At 38.5% G+C, this 15,734-nt stretch overlaps 1 protein-coding gene and 1 long non-coding RNA gene across 6 annotated transcripts in view; one reads left to right on the top strand and one right to left on the bottom strand.

Moving 5' to 3' along the window:
- LOC309698717 (receptor-type tyrosine-protein phosphatase U-like) overlaps positions 1 to 15,734 on the top strand; it is a 263,712-nt gene that overhangs the window by 108,052 nt on the left and 139,926 nt on the right. The window lies entirely within an intron of this gene.
- On the bottom strand, positions 4,217 to 6,972 carry LOC309698289. Of its 2 annotated transcripts, none has more exons than XR_014274047.1 (5): positions 6,695 to 6,972; positions 6,217 to 6,280; positions 5,696 to 5,848; positions 5,238 to 5,325; positions 4,217 to 4,643 (listed from the first exon to the last, which is right to left on the bottom strand). It is a non-coding gene; the product is annotated as an uncharacterized lncRNA (long non-coding RNA). The 2 variants fall into 2 exon arrangements; XR_014274048.1 differs by having other exon boundaries at positions 6,217 to 6,252.

Here is a 15,734-nt window from a genome sequence, read left to right as displayed (position 1 = left end):
GGATTAAGTCAGAATTTCTGGCTGATGAGGCTTTACCCAACATGCTGTAGTGATGTTGTTGGGAACAGAAAATAGAATAAATATTGTGCTAGTGATGCATTAAGGACTCTACTTTCATAGAGTCAGCTGGTGATAGGTGAACCTTCCTTTGAAGAGTTCCCAACATTGTTGAAGATTTAATGAATTAACTCCCATTTGATGTGAAAATGTAATCAAACTATTTATCAAAGTGTTGTGTCGCACATCTAATATTCTGACATTAAGTAAGTGTGACAATATCGGGACGAATAGGGATGTTTGGGCACTTCTTCATGTTTTAGAGCCCTGACTTCAGGTCAGGAGATGGGGGTTAAGGAAGAAAAGGATGGGGATGAAATGAGGGATGAGAAAGCAGCAGTGAAGGAGACAGATTAAGAGGAGAAAGAGAAAGACATAATGAGAAACAGATGATGAAAATATACACGTACAAATGTTAAATGTTAAAGAGCTACTTGTGAACTTTGAATTAAAACCAAATTATCAGACGTACTATAATTGTGTCCAGTCACTAGACACGGGTAGGTGGAATGCCGATGCCCATCTTGGCCACTGTCTTTATTGTGGTGAAATGGTGGTTTCCATTAACCAGCACTCCCTCCTATGTATTTTTAATGGATTAATTACGTTTATGGGCTTGTTGGGAGAAGTAAAAACACACTAATCAATGTATATTTATGAGTGCCATATTTTTTTTCTGTTAAATAACCCCCCAAAATTACTTGCGGGACTTTTAATGTAACTTTGTGTGGATATTTTCATCGTGTGAACCTTCATCAGAGGATTTCATTTCTGTGTTTGCTTCTAATTACAGACCTGAGGCTACTGCTGATGCAGGGTCAGGGTTTGCTTCCCCTTTTATGGACGTCAATGGCTACGATTTGTAGTCTGTTGGACGGCTCTGCTCCGACAGTTAGTGGATTTGAGGATTAAGACTTCCCCTCATAAATGTCAAATGATAAATTTAAGAACAGTATGCGTTTTCCCTCCAACTTCAGCTGAGGTGCTTATTATGCTGATTTATTACTATTGATTTAAATTTCCATCCCCGTATTTGCTGGAAACTGTACCATTAAAACTGCAGCTTCGCAGGATATGAATTAAGATCCTGTGGATTACAAATGCCTTTCAATTGTGTCTGGCAGAGCAATGACCTCTGAATGAACAACAGTGAGTGGTGTGCTCATCTGTGAGAACAAATGAACTGAAAGTGCTGGCTGCTTTTTGTTTGGCTCATTTGAATCCTGCAGCGGGTCTATTGGCTGGTTTTGTGTCTTCTTGCAGCCAACTGGGTTGAAGTGTGGGAGATTTTGAATAACTCACAGGCACACCATTGTGTGGGGTATGCTAAGCCGTTAGTCCGTTGCTTCAGTCCCAAAAGGGATTTGAAAGGGTTCCTGACAGTTAACGGTCTGCCTTTCACTGACACATTTAAAATTTAAAACACCCCGCTTTTTGTTTTTTTTCCCAAGTCAACAGGCTTCCATGTCTTTTGGCTCGAGATTAGGGACACATGCACTCATTGTTGTTTTTAGAGCCTCAAGTGAATGTTGGATGCCAGCATTAGTGTGCCCCCTACTGCCAGAGTGTCATTTTTTCTTTTAATGCAGTAAATGGCGGGTTGTTGAATTTTTGCATATGTTCAGTGTGAATAGTGGTTTAATAGTAACTACAGTGCTGTATATTGCACAGCCTTTAAATAGCACTCACTGTACACACCATGCATCTAATGTTAGCTCTTCAAGATCTAGAATAAAATAATGATAATAAGAATAAAAATCACTACAAACTTCTTATCTCACAAGTGTAGACTATTTTAGATACTCTTAGATATTTCCTCGATTCTGTGTTAAAATAATGTCGTTATTATTATTTGGTTATAAATTATAGTCTGTCATTCATGTAACATTTCATTTCCTACAGCTTTTTATTTCATTCTTTGGTTCTGTGTATCAATGAATGAAGAAAATTCTTGTTGAAATATTTCATTTGGGATTTTTGTGAAGTCAAAGAGTTTTTGTGTGTGACACACACTCACAGCTGTCAGCAGTTTCAGTCAAAAAACATTTGTATCTGTGCTTGACTTCAAAACCTTGTATTGTGCAAAACTGCTTCTTTCAATTTCCTTGGCTTTGCTGCCGCTGTCCCACATTCAGTATTTCAGCACTTTCCTGCCCACGCTAACCATGGCTGACAGTATGTTGCTGGGGTCAGGGCTTTGTGGCTGGGCTATGGAAGGGGACAGGTGCAGAGAAAGACATGATTGGTCCTTGCAGCTTGAAGGTGATTTGGACCAGATGGTAGCCTCTCTCCTCCAGATGCACTTTACCTTGCCATATCTACTGCTGGCACACTGTAGGACTGTAACTGATAGGGTCTTATCACAGCAGCTCTGAGTGTGGAGGTGGGTAGTAGAGGTAGGTGGGCAGTGGGACTTGCAGTGGGCTTTGATCCAACCTGGCAGATAACCCCTCCATCTCCTCCTCTACACAGATGCTGCAGCTCTGCAGTGCACCAACTGATGAAAATCAGATTTCAGGCTTAAAGTTCCCTCCCACTTCTCACCGTCCCTATCAGTGAAGGGCAAATACAGCCAAGGAAATGGTTTATCTTGAGAGGATAGGTTCAGGGAACAGAAAGCCTTGTTTGTCTTTGCCAAGCATCAAGAAATGCTGAGAACTTCAGACAGATCCGGCACAGAACCCAGTTTTATCGATTGGCTTCTTCCTTCCCTTTACCTCAGGTTACTCTACCTGAGAACTCACTCTCATGTTGCATTGTGTAATGTACCTTGCACTTAGGGGATGTTGTAAGTCTCCTCTTTCCTTCTTTGATGTTTGAGAGATTTCAGCTTCTAGTCTGAGATGAAGCCTCTCATATCGTAGCCTCCTAGACCTGTGTCTATTTTCTGCACCTCTACAAACCCTATTATACTCATCAAGAAAGTGATAATAGACTGAAGCATATGCTTTCTTTCTAAAGGATAGGCTTTTCTCACCTTTCTCACCTTAGTTGTATCCATTAGTTTTATAAAGAAAGTAATTATGTGGCATGCCAAGGCATATAAAAGAAATGCATACACTGAAAAAAATATGTTGTTGGATTTACTTAATTCAATGGTGGACATTTGTTGCACACAGATGTTTTGCTTTGGCAGCAACTTAAACAATTGAGTTAAATTAACACAATTTATTCATGTTCAATAAACCTGTGCAATTTGTGTTGATAAAATGTGACTTAAACATGTTTTGATGAAGTAATTTGAGCTCTTGGAATATTTTAATCCTTCACAATTTTTTCACTTTATCCCAACACCATTCAATAACTTTTACCCAATACTACTTGGTCACTTAAATGCTACATGTTATCTTCAAATTACATTTTGCTATTATATTCTAGTATCAAATACACAATTTTCAAATGGAGGCCTTATAACAGATTGTATTGTTCTCTTCCAAGATGGTTGCTGGCATCCACCAGTAACCTTTCAAAACAAAATGTCTAATTTCACTGCAGTAGGTAAAGAATTAAACTGACATTACTCCTCCACTGAATCTATATAAATCAACAGTTAAATAATGTCAGTTCTTCCGTGTTCTCTGGAATCAATCACAGTAAAGAAATTAGACTGTTTCTTTTGAAAAATGTTGGGAAAGAACAAATCAAAACATTCTATTTAAGGCCTCTGACGTCAAGATTCAGTTAAACAACAATTATAACTAAACAATTTGAGGTAATGTTAGTTTCCATTAACATTAAATTAGGTTACTGAATTGGCAAACACCTTCCTATTAACATTACCCATTTTACCCCAATAACTAAAGAAATTAGCACTTGCAGGTCAAAAACTTTATTCAAGAGACGCAAAAATAACATTGATACAGTGACTGTCAAAAATTACAGCACTGATCATACTGTGACATCTTGGTTCAAAACAGCAAGCTTAGAAATATTCAACGTTCTTTACTTCAACTGAATGAAACTGAAAATACCATTTCACACGACCCATATGGGATATTTAGACTGCATAACTGTTCACGCTACATCTCTTCACTAGTAAAAGAAAGAAAAAATACAAACAGAAATTGAAAAATGCTGCCAAACAGACAGAGAACTTGTACAGAGCAAAAGGAAAAACAAACAACAACAAAAAACGGCTCGTCCTCATGGCAGTTGCAGAGTATATAAAAATGAACCCTGCGATCTGCTCCTGGAATTGAGCTTCAAAAATGCAGCAGAACAAGTGTGAGATTTAAATGTCCTCTCACCTAGAGCTGGTCACCTCACATGCATAACAGTGAGCTTCGTTGCAGGAGCAGTTTTGTCTTAGTTGTGAGCTTTTCTTGAGAGCTGAGTTGCATCCAACTCCATTACCACCCATTGAATCACCTCAAAAGTGTAGCAGAGCTGTGATGGGTAACTCATGTTGAAGGAATAAAAAAGGTCCAAACAGCATGGCTACTGCAAAGGTCACGTTATCCAGATCTTGAAGAACTACTATACCCTCGATGATGATGCCAACATCAGAAAAGTCATTGCCTGGCGCATCTCTAGAGACAGATGTTCATTGTGGTTTTCTCAATCTGTGCAGTGGCCTCAGTCAAGTCCTGGTTAAACACAAAACATTTTTTTAAGATTCCCTTTTAAACTCATCTCTTTTGAATCTACCAGTTCTAATGTTAGAGTAATTTAAACCAATGCAAGCAACATAGTAAATAGCTATAGCCAAAGAGTGGCCTGCCATGCTGCCATTCATGGTCTAACAGAGTTTCTAAGAGAGGGTGAAAAACATAATAATTTCAAATGCTTTACATTAGTTTTTCTTAGAAAGACACCGGCCCATCAGAAATCCAGGTTATGTCACTCAGAAGATGTTAGAATTTAGACTTTCAGCCCCACAATTTGGTTAGCTGTTGGTCAGTTGGTCATTTTTTCAAACAAAAGCTAATGTAAATATTGGGGGGATTTTTCTTTGTTCACTAGAATGACAAATTTAAAGTTTTTTCACACTGATGTGACCCCTAATACAGGGGTAGGGGTGGGGCCTCAAGGGCCGGCGGCCGAGTTCACTACCAGGCCTCATGTGAACTTCAAATTATTAAAGAGGACTACTGGTCCTAACCAGTCCAATGAGGATCAAGTGGATAACTAAATGCATTTTTAAATGTTGCAAAGCCACAATCTACTCATAAAACACTCACCATGAACTCCTGCACCAAGATGTTGCAATTGTCTTTCACACAGATGCGGAGCACTTTGATGAGACTCCCTTTGAGCATTAATGTCATCCTAAAGTATTATAACAAAGAAAACAGAGATTTGTGAACTTTTCAGTAGCACAGAAGAAAATGATCCCAGACAAAAACTTGACTTTTTAAACCAGTCAACATGCAACACCAGCATCTACAAAGCAATATCAAAAATTCCTGTTTGACATCAACTTTATGGATATATAGTTTCCAGAACATTTATTTTTAAAAAAAGATAATTTTTTCTCAGTGGGCCAGTAAATGCATGACAAAAAAGAATGGCATCCTTTCAGTGGAATCAGTACTCACAGGTAATAGTTGACTGTTTCAATGGATGCAGCATAAAAATCTTTTACTGACCTAATGCAATACATATACACTTTGTAGTTAAAGAATTTTAAAGTTCTTACTGTCATCATGGCAGCTACATCCTTTAGCTTTGTGCCCTGTTCCCCCGATCACTTTGCAAACACTTTCAGCAGACTGTCAGAGAGAAACTCAGCTCCGTCAGAAACCTTGACTGTAAAGGCATGGTTGGGATGCACTGGAATGCTGCATTTTATCTGAAATGACATAAAATTATTTTGAAATAACAGCAGGCACTGTGCTTGGTTAATAATCAGTAATGTTTTGTTGAATAAAAACTGTGTTTCCAGATCTTATGGGATTAAAAAAAATCCAAAGATGTTTGTTTCTGATTTGCAACCCAACAACCCACAAGTTACAACCTCATTTCAGTTCAAGTGTGCATTAATGTGAGTCCAGTAATCACCTTTCTGGCAATACATACAGGTATAAGTTAAACCTATGGCAGATTTTGGATTTCTCAGTTGTTTTAATAGGGTGAGTATGCATGCACCTAATAATTATACAAAACCTATTATAATTAAGTTACAGAAACCTTAAGCGAAAATAGAATATACTTTCTTACCATAACACCTTGAACCCACAATCCATCAGCTGACTCCTGGTGAAATGCAGAATAGATGTGGTCTCTCAATGTGCAGCAAAAAAAACAAAAAGAAAAGGACAGCAGGTGAGGGCAGGAGGGGTAGGGATGTAAGCTAGCATAATGCCGCTGATGATATTAGCTAAAGCTGTTCAATGTTCAAAATCTCACTAACACCACGGTGCAGTAAATACACAATGTAACTGAAGAGTCAGTTGACAAATCTATTCACACAGAAAACCAAATTATGTTATGAGTGCCTCGTAATTAGGTTTAATGTGATATTACGGCTCTTGTGCCAAAGACAAATTCAAATGAAAAAGCGCCAATTCTTTGACAACAGATAAAACAGCAAATAAGCTAACGGCTCTTTTTTAGCATGTTACATGGCGACACTCTAGACGTTTAACTACATTTGGCTGAAATATGGTAAATATTAATTCAAAAAATCAAGACATACCAAAAACGTAGAGTTGGCTACTCGACTTGACTGAGATGGATGCCTTTTTTGAACCACGATCCAAAGCCCGCGAGATGAAATCACGCGTGGTTTCACGAGATTTAACGTTGCTATCTTATTGACTTACTTCACCTGAACATGATATGAACAATTTAATACACCCTTTCTGCATATCATGTAGTTTTTACACTATATAGTTACATTTAACTTTAAAACATGAGGCAATTGTGTTAAATACATGCAAGATGCTTACATAAATCCAAGAGATGGCCAGTCCCTTTTTTTCAGTGTAGGCTCAGACAGTGTGTTTTCTCCATTTTCCCCTTTAAGCCTTTTCTCTTATTTATTTTCATTTTCATTGGCAGAGAGTTAGTGTTTTAACTACGACGTTAAAATGTGTCTATCAGGGTTGGTGAATTAGGTTAAACACAATCCATATATCACATGGTTCATAAAAAGTCGTGTTAACGCTTTTCAGGAAGTTGTGTCTAATGATATAACATAACAGATGGCTATCACGTGCTAGGATTTCACAAAATTGACGTTTAATAAATGTTTCATAGCTTGAATACAACATACTGACATTTCTTTGACATTCAAAAGGATGAATGGACATCCAACATCCGGTGTAAAAATCAAAACAGAATCAAATACGAGCATCTGTCTGCATTTTATATATAAAGACTAGTAAAGTACAAACAACAACATTTATAATATATTATTATTATTACACATGTATCATTGGATGCCTAGCACCCACATTAATTTTTGATATTGTTAATGTTTGAATAACAGTTTCTTTTTTTACAACTCAGTAAGGGAGCAGCTAGGCTTCATATACTTGTTATTTCATTTAAATCCAAAAGTGGTGAGTACATTTTTTAATACAAAAAGAACAATTATACACTTGTTGTACATTTGATAATACCTTCAATATGTGTCATATTGAGGATCAAACGCAGACATGAGAAAGTCAAGGATGATTTCAAAGTGAGCTTTTATTTGCTGATACAAAAAATGCTCCAAAGGCAAAGAAAACTGAAATTTAAAATCCCAAAATCCAAAAGGAAAGGATTGGACACACATAAAAGTACAGAGATATCATGACAAAGGACAAGAAAAAGACTGTAAATGTACTGAGACCTGAATAGGAAGGCCAAACAGGTGAGAAATGAAAGATAGGTGAAAGTAATCAGGAAACCAGGAAAGGACAGACAGAAAGCAAAGCTAACACAAGACACAGGAAATAACCAATAGAGACTAACACAACATGAATACTAACACTTAACAAGAAGCACCAGACAAGGAAACATAAAATAACCAAGGCACAAAGGTGTAAAGACAAGATATGCTTTCTAGTGAATAGTTCAGTTTTGTGATGAGTAAAAACAGCATATATTATCATAAATTCTAAGTTCCTACAACTACACATCCAGACTGATTAAAAACAGGAGGATATGTACTGATTGTGCTGGATTTTTCCACATGAAATTGTACCCATATTGCTCCCAGTGTAAAGCAGTATTGTCACCGTGTATCACATAACTTCAACAGTTTAGCTATTTAGGAGGTATTTTTCTAAAGGTTAAAGCTAGGAAGGACGTCTCTTTGCACAGAAAACACCACATATTGCATAGACCGTAACATGATTGAGTGCAGCCTTGCTTTGCAAGATGTGCACTGATGTGTCTGTGCCTATTTTTAGGTAAGTATACAGAAAACAGCTCCCCTGTGTCGAAGTGGGTATACATCGTATATCTATGTATACGCACCACTACACTGCTGCTCTCGAGTATTTCACAGGAAAAAAGGAGAAAGAAAAGGGGAACACTTTGTATTAGAATCATTGTAATCTCTTATAATCCCCCAAATAAATGTATATATGTTGTATGTTGATTGAAACCACAGTTCTTTTAGTCTCGCCATAAGATTTGTCCTATGTCACCTTTGCCTTTTGTGCTATCAAATGCATCTTCGATAGAGGTGGGGGGATTTCGATGACTGTGAGAGAAAAGACATGATTCCACATATTACATTAGCTGCAGCCTTATCAAACTCCATGTATGGTGATGAATGTTCTCAGCGAGTATACATCATTCTTCGCCCCATGGGAGAGCTCCCTGCTGCTGAATCTGTTAGTCCACCATTTCCCTGCTCTGAGCCCTGATCCTGTAGCACAAGTGAGAGACTGAGCCTGGGAGATGACACGCTCTGCTTAGTAAATGGCCAGAGAAACCTAGAAGAAATAGGGCAGAGAGAGTGAGGAATACTGGCATAGAGAGCAGAGCAGAACAGCAGCAGCTCCCCCAAAGGCCTTCAGTATGCCGAGATGAAACAAACAGTAGATCACAGGAGTTAGATGAAGACGCTGAGGGCGGGTGGGATATATCAAGATGCAGCAGAGGGGTGGAGAGCTGGTAGTTGTATATGAGAAAGGATAGTCAGCCCACACGTTGTTGCTGGGCGGCTGCTAATGCACTATTGATTTCTGCCACTGAGAAGATTCCCCTGCATCGCAAGTCCACTTCCATTAACTCATGTCATTGTCAGATGTCCTGAACTCTGGCTGACTTAGGACCAATGTTTAGGGTTGAGTTTAGGATCAGGATTTATTCTTGGCGGAAGCAATAAATCCACGCTCCCAATGACTGCAAGAAGTCCATCTCTTATAACTTAAGCACCTCTTCTAGGGAGAGTACACTGACATGTGGGTGGCCCATGAGCTTTTATGTTTGAGAAGTTGGAACCAGAGTGGTCATTGGCGTCAGGCTTCCTTGATCTGCTGCTGAAACAATGCTGCTATTACATTTTCTGAATGGTAGTTGAGCCATGCAAGGATGAAATAAACAAAATCTTGATTGCAGCTTTTCATATTTAAATTTTGAAAACATGTTTTCTTTTGAGGCTGCAGATATAATTGCCTCAAAAACAGTGCCTGCAAAATGATGAATGCTTTGTTCTTTCTTTACTTGATGCCACTGCTGAATTCCATGCTAAATTTCCTCCAACAGAGGTTATTCAGTGTCATTTTTAAAATTCCATATCACTACCCTCATCCCACGCTGTTGGAACATCTTTATAAGCTAAACTACACTCATACTTTGTATTGGCATTAATAAGGGCTGCTCATATAGTACTGGAGCCATATGTCATGCATGTATTGAAAAGAACTGTGTACTAGAACAGCAGAATTCCTACATTTAATGAATTACATGTTGCATGGGCCACTGAACGAAATACATTGGTGTTGGATAGTCAGAAAACCTTCAGAAGACCTTGTTTGCTGATAGAAGTCTCCTCCTAAGAAATACTCTGGGATGAAAATGGTTCTTGAGCTGCTGTGGAGCTTTAATTGTAGCAAAAGCTGAGTGGCGTCACCGTATCAATCATCCACAGTTTTATTAAGGCTGTTTGCACAAAGAAAATGTCAGGGGAATCCTGCAGATGCATTCTCACTACTATCCAAAACTCTGCCTTGTTTAGGCAAATTCAGCTCACTAAGTTTGGTGGGGTGTTTACAACTTGGCTGTGCATTTCTCAAATGCCTCATTGGACTTATTGTTGAGTGTGATGTTGACTTTGAGCTGGGTATAAAATCATGACAAGTATACCAAGAATGTCAGAAAACTTTACATCAACAGTGTTTTCTTTTTTATTCAAATACTAGTTTGGACAGCTTGGGTAAATCTTATTTACCCTTCTATTGTTACAGTGCACCCTTAATACAGACACTTGATAAATACATTGCGTTACTTACATTTTATGCATTCAACTTTTCCCAGGTTATGGTTTCCTTTCACAAATGGCTTTGTAAAAAGTGCTGGTGACAACAAAAACATTACAACCCAGAAACACTGTTCATAGCAGTTCCTATGTTGGAATAAAAGTCATCACGTTGTTAGTGTGAACTATCGCATAAACTACCTGCAAAAATTGGAAGTGATGTCATTTTTCGTGGGAAAAGTAGTTTTGTTTTCCCTACAGGGTCTTTCAAAGATTTACTGGCGTTTTTGAAAGTCATGTTTGACTTTATGTTTGTATAGTTTCTGGGATGCTTAGAGCTTAAATTGCACTGTTGGAAATAGTTTATTTTTATTTTTATTTTTATTTTTTTTAATAAATAGGACAGGGGGAATGAATGAGAGAGAGAGGGGGAGAGAAAGAAAGAAAACCAAAGGGGAGAAGAGACGGTGAGAAGGGGGGGGAAGAGAGACAAAAAAAAAAAACAAACAACTCCTGGGTCACCTGTATGGAGAAAAAAAACAAACAAACAAACAAACAAAAACAAACAGAGGAGACAGCAAACAACAAAGAGCAAAAAAAAAAAAAAAAAAAAAATGACAAAGGATGAACTGAAGCTCTGCCATCACGTAATGTCGCATACTGCTGTTTCTGATGTCATTTAGAAAAAGAAAAAAAAAAAAAAAAAAAAAAAAGGAAATAGTTTATTTTGATGCACATGTTGTTTTGTTGCAAATTGTGCACAACAATATTTTTTTTCATTTTTCCTGCAGCTTATAAAAGTCTAAAAAATCTCAAAACGTAAGACACTCGAAATAAATTTCCTGTGTTTAGAAACTATTTTGTGCAACTTTTTTGCATTTACAGTTTTGAGGAAAAACTAGAAATATGTGTAAAAAACAAAACAAAACAAAACATGATTTTTTTTGTAGTTTATTGCATTTTTTTCAATTTGTGGAGTTACTATGGACTTAATGAATACATATTATTAAAACTTGGGATATAGCAGTTGTATTGATGTATAGCAACTTGAAATGCTCCAAAAAATGTAAAAATGTAAACTATAAGGTCTGGCGGACTTGGTGGTCTTAAGTGTGCACCCCTGGCTCAATTTCATGAAAAGTGTTTTTCCTAAATCTCTACCACAAAGATCCTAAATAGTACATCGATACATGTTTTAATAACAAAATGACACTAGTATGAAATAGGTGTCTCATAGTGGAGCACCTATAGAGACTATCAGAGGATCTGTAGCTTTCCTAAGCATTACGGGGCTTTGTGGGTGTTTTTTTTTTTTGTTTATTTGTTTGTCTGCTTAGCTTTCTGACTCCCAATTTCACTGTTCTGCTTCACTCTTTCCACTCATAGCGCCATTTTCTGCCACAGCAGGCATATGTTTTCTAACAAAAAAATCTCTCATATCCCTCTACGCACTACCTGCTGAACAGCAAAATGGTAGATAGACACACTTAGCGATTAGTCAGTTTTAGCAGCTGAAAAGGCCAGATATTATTTTAGAGGCACTAAAAAAAGTAAAATTAGCTGACTTAATTATTTATTAATCAACTGCATTGGAGAAGCAACCGAACACTAATGAATTTGACTTGTGCATCTTTTTAATCTGCTAGTAGATCAGGTGATGCAGCTACATGTGATGCGATGCAGCATTTGCATAGTCTAATGAAAGCACGCATTGTTGGCACATTTCACTCAGTATGTGGTGCTAATCAGCGCATCTTGGAAGTGTCAGCGTAGAAACACAGTAATTACTCTGTTGTTGTCAGCGGTCTCCAGGTTGTCTGCCTGGCTCTCGACTCTCACCTGTAGAATTCATTAGCTGGAGCCGTCAGCTGCACTCAGAGTTGTATTGTTTGCAGGGTGTTTAGGCTCTGCCAGTGTCGCATTCATGACCAGCTGCTGTTGGTTTGCAGATTTCCCATTTGTACGCAGCAAGCACTGTGTGACTTTGTAAGTGGTAAAATCTGCATTGTCTTTTGGCTCCAGTAAACAAGCCCCAGCTCCTCTGTCCCCGCCAGCCGAGCAGTTCACACACCACCTCCAGAGATACAAAGAGCAGCAAACAGCTAGACCAATCTGCGCCCTCCTAATCATCTACACTGGCCGCACTTCACTCCTCTTGGGTGTGCAATATCATCTGTGGTCAGAGTAGCTCCAAGTTGCAATATCAGAAAAAAAAGAATAAAAGGCAGAAAGCAAATGGAGATCTGAAAGACCAAATTCAGAGTCCAAATTGAAAATCTTGAATGACCTTCTGCAGGTGTCCTGGAGGAGGGAGGGTTAATGAAGATCCTCCTCGGGCTTGCTCTCATCAATCACACAGTCAAAATGACGAGAAAGCAGGCTATAAACCGGCATTCACAGCGAGTCTACGTGGAGGCACAAGGAGGCAGAAAATGTTAGATAACAATTTGATTAAAATGCATCAGGTTTTGCTTGGCCTTTTTCAAGAAATGATGGTGTTGTCATTGTGTGGAATAGGCCTGCCTGAGTTGTACAAAGAGTTATTGATGGCAGCAGAGGGATGCTAACCAAAAATGACAGAGACAAACATAAAGATAAAAGCACCCCGCTATCGCTCCTTCTTTTCTTGCCGTACTCTCTCGCTCGTCCCTTCCACTTTCAGCTCCTCTCGTGTTTTTCTTGGTGTAAGTGTGATAAAAGCGGCCAGACCTATGACTCAGGTTTCCACCCCACATTCTGATATGAATTCAGGGAACCGAGGCCGTCCCCTAATCTCTTAATGCATGTTCCCTTGCCCTTGGCAGGGTCAGGGGAGAAATAGATGGAGCCTTATCAGCTTCTATGGATTTACGGAGAATTTCTCTGCATTGGGTGTTGTTTTTTTTTGTTGTTTTTTTTTACAGAAGCTTGTCTGTGCTTATACACTGTGTCTCTATTGATGTCTGTGTCCTCAAGGATGTTGAGTAAGGTTATCTGAGATTTTAATATCTTCATGAGTTTTATCAAATTTCTAATTACTGCATCAATCATGCTGACCTACTCCATCAACCTAAATTGAAAAGAGGTGCGATGAATGCTTTTGAGAAATTTGTGCTAGTGTACTAACCTTCAGGAGCTTGCTTCCTTTACTGCTGATATTTTATTAGGTCTTTAAAGGTTGCTGACCCCTGCCTTAGGCAGTATCATAAGAAGGCAGAGCATAGATTTGAACTACTATGCAAATGACAAATGCAAATGACTTCTATTCAAGAAGACATATAACGACTTACAGACCTGGATGGCCTCAAATTTTCTGCTTCTAAATTCAGATTTACGCTGAGTGTTTCTTCTTCAGTCACCTTTTTTTCCCCTCACTATGTGTTTATACACCATTCTGCTTTTGATTATTATTTACTATTACTCTCTGGCTGTCTTCCATGTTTTTGTCCTGTTTTCCTCCACTCACTCTAACCGGTCGTGGGCGATGGCCGCCCCTCCCTGAGTCTGGTTCTACTGGAGGTTTCTTCCTCTTAAAAGGGAGTTTTTTCTTCGCACTGTCACCAAAGCGCTTGCTTAACGGGTGGTCATATGAATTTTGGGGTTTTCTCTGTTTTCTTTATATTATTGTAGGGTCTTTACCTTACACTAAAAGTGCCTTGAGGCCACTTAGGTTTTGATTTTATTGCTATATAAATAAAGTGAATTGAACTGAACTGAATTTAAAATCTCTTTGGAACTCATATTGAGAGCACACTGAACAGCTATGAAATGCAAATTCAGTGCTTGACATAAACAGCAGATACACTATATTACCAAAAGTAATTGTTTGTCTGCTTTCAGACACCTATGAACTTGAGTGACATCAGATTCTAAAGTGTTTAATAATTTTAATATATGTGAGTTCAGTCTTTGCAGCTACAACAGCTTACACTTCTCTGGGAAGGCTCACGACTGGACTTGTTGCACTGGTAGCATCCTGTCACAGTATCACGATGGAATTCACCAGCTCCTGGGTGACTTTTTCTTTCACAAATGTTTGTAGAAGTAGTCTGCATGCCTAGGCTTAAACCTGTGTCCATGGAGGTGATTGAAACACCTGAATTTAACCATTTAGATGGGTGAGTGAATACCTTTTGCAATATAGTGTATTTTATCTGCTTAATTTGTCATGAAATAACAAGGCAACCGGTTTTACTGAACCGTGAAACTATTTCTCAGATAACTGTCCAAATATAGTCTCTGAAAGTGTTGGAATGTGTATAGATTTGGTCATAATTCTCTAACAATGAATGCAATGCCTTTGTTAACCCACTCAAATTAAAGTCTTCACTTAAATCATACCTTTATTGTTTGATTTAAAATGCACTGTGGTGGAGCACAAAGGCAAAATTTAAAAAAATATATATTTCTTTGTCCAAAAACTAAGACCTAACCTAGTTTGTTCAGGTTGAAGGACTTATTGTGTCCTTCACTCTTTTAACCACCAGATGGCTTCAGTACAATCAAATGGAGGCTGGAGCTTCAGTAACAAAGGAGACAAGTTGCTTAAAGATATTTCCGTAAAATGAGAGACAGAGCGTTGCTTGTAGCTGCTTCCTATGTAATTTCCGAGCGCCCACACTTCCCAGTGCAATCCTGTCATAAGGACAGTTGGAGACTTGCCCTCCAACAATGACAGGCTCCAGCTCTCATAGCTGAAGAAAAAGCAATTTAGCCAAAGAGCCCCGCCTGGAGAACTCGCACATCAAAGCAGCAGCAGCGGCGAGGGCTTAGCCAGAGCCTGCCCGGCCTTCACCTGCAAGCAGGTGAAGCAGAGTAGAATTTCAGTGTCGTCCAAGAATACCATGAGTTCTCAAAGGAGAGCAGCTGCTTGTTATCACAGGATATTTCTGGCAGTTTGACGTCTTATCCGTGCTCTGGGGGCAGAGAAGAGGAGCCAAGGGAGGGAATGTACATTGGTCGACAATGCTTTGTGACATGCATGTTAAATCTCAAAGATATCCAGGTTGTCCGTGCATCTGTCTCACCCTTTGACCTGTTTCATTTTTATATTTCTCGAAAGAAAGCAGCTGATAAATGGAATTAAAAGCCCCTGACTGAGCAGGCTGAGCACACTCAAGGCTACGCATTATATCAGACTCCTGGTAATATGATTTTGAATTCCAAATGATGCCACTGTATCATGGGTGAGACATGGAAAATTACTTGATAACACAAACTACACTTAGTGTAATTGAGTTCATTTCACATTTGCCTTTGCCTAAATAAATAACTGCACTCAGTCGAAGATTTCTTCATTCAGAGCGCATTAAAGTGTAAATAGATTGTCTCTACTTTA

Source organism: Aulonocara stuartgranti (assembly GCF_965226115.1).
Source record: "Aulonocara stuartgranti genome assembly, chromosome: 22".
In the NCBI taxonomy this organism is placed as follows: domain Eukaryota; kingdom Metazoa; phylum Chordata; class Actinopteri; order Cichliformes; family Cichlidae; genus Aulonocara; species Aulonocara stuartgranti.
Note: the sequence above shows the minus strand (reverse complement) of the source record. Positions and strands in the feature narration are given on the sequence as shown.